The 1,853-nt window shown below is 42.9% G+C and overlaps 1 pseudogene; it reads left to right on the forward strand.

The window, feature by feature from the left end:
- Positions 1-1,049: 1,049 nt before the first annotated feature.
- On the forward strand, positions 1,050-1,295 carry LOC102423741 (annotated as a pseudogene).
- The last annotated feature ends 558 nt before the right edge of the window (positions 1,296-1,853 follow it).

Below are 1,853 nucleotides of genomic sequence, written 5' to 3' on the forward strand. Positions count from 1 at the left end.
TCTGCCCTTCTTGAGTAGCATCTTAGAAAACCACAGAAGCCATGCTCAAAACACTCAACAACACAACCAGTAGCATGTGCATAGAGCCTGTATCAGTTAGCTTTTGCTACATAAAAACAAACCTTTCCAAAACTGGTGGCGTTACTAGTCATTTATTTAGCTCACAATTTGGTGGGCTGCCTAGGCAGTTCTTCTGCTCTCGGCTGGCTCTACTGATTTCTGCTGGTTTCCTTCATGAGTCTGCAGAACAGTCTCACTTATGTGGCTGGCAGTTGGCTGGCTGTTGTCTGGTAGCTGGCTGACTGTGGTTCTTCATATGGTGTCTGGTCTTCCAGAAGGCTAGTTGAGACTTAATCACATGGTTGTCTTAGGATCCCAAGCATAGCAATAGGGCAGACCCCAATATGCAAGGGCTGTTTTAAGCTTCTGCCTGGGCCATGTTGGCTATTGCCCATTGGCCAAAGCAAGTCACATGGCCAAGATGCAAGGAATGGAGGAAAGTACTACCCACATCCTGATGGGAAGACCTGCAACATCAATATTGCAAGTGTGTGGAGTAGTGGATGGAAGAGCATTTTTGGTCATTTTCCTTTTTGTTACTGATCTTAGAGAGATGAAGGGAGGGAGGGGAAGAACGAAAGAGAGAGAAAGAGAGAGAGAGAGAGAGAGAGAGAGATCCATTGGTTGCTTCCTGCACATGCCCTGACCAAGGACTGAACCCAAAACCCAGGTATGTGCTCTGACCAGGCATTGAACCCATGACCCTTGGGTATACAGGTGAGGCTCTAACTAACTGAGCCACACCGGCCAGGGCTGGCCATTTTTACAATCTATCACAGAGCCATTTCCAATTTATGAAGTGTTTTCCATGCAGCACTGTTCAGTACAACAATGTGAGACCGAAACCAGTTTCCATTTTACAAATGAGTAAACTGGCCCCAGAATCTGAGTAGCTTAGCTAGCTAGCATCTCGAGCTATAAAAAAGAGAGAAACCTGAAGGTGGCAGTAGGAGGTATGCACTCGGAGGTCAGGTCACCAGAGGAGAAGGATGTGATGCACAGAGGGAAAATGGCTGCCAAAAACAGGCCAGAAGAGCGTTTCCCAAAGCATGTTCTGCGGAACTAGCATATACTATGCTTTCAACACTGCCTCCTCTAGAAGATGTTCATGGGAATAGCAATAGTAGTCATGTAAAAATCTTTTCACTGAAAAAGCCCTTGAATGTCTGCCGAAATGTTCAAGTTTACCCCCCCCCCCAAAGAGGCTCCATTGGAACACTAATGAGAGATCATGATGCAGCTAGCTTTTTGGGTTTCTTCTTAATAATGAGTGACCCTTCACCTTTGATCCCTGACCTGCATTACCTTGGTAACCATTGTATTTTTTAAATTTAATTTTAAAATTTTGGAGTACATGCTATAACATTTCATCTCTCAAAGTGTAGCACGCTGATTTCCTCAAATAGAGATATCCCTCTGAGCCATAAATTTGCAAAATGCTGTCTTCATTTTCTGTATTAAAATTCATTTCAGTTTTTAAAATAAAAAATAGAAAAAAATTGTAAATAGAGAAACCATTAGCTCTAAAAGTATGTTCTTGGTATCTCAGCTTTTTTGTTTGTTTCTTATATCAGGTTTTCCCCAATTTTAACAGGAATTGGAGTCATCCCTGACACTCGTTAAAATTCAGACTCCAGGGCTCCACCAGAGGTTCTGAGTCACCCAGGTCTGCTGAGGATCTTGGAGCTTTACTTTTAACAGGCAACCTTAACCCCAGGAGATCCTGATGCAATTCCTCACGTGAGAAATACTGGCCTATATTATGATATGATACTGTATTTTCATGTTATAAT

This window comes from Myotis lucifugus, unplaced genomic scaffold (assembly GCF_000147115.1).
Source record: "Myotis lucifugus unplaced genomic scaffold, Myoluc2.0 scaffold_20, whole genome shotgun sequence".
NCBI classification, from domain to species: Eukaryota; Metazoa; Chordata; class Mammalia; order Chiroptera; family Vespertilionidae; genus Myotis; species Myotis lucifugus.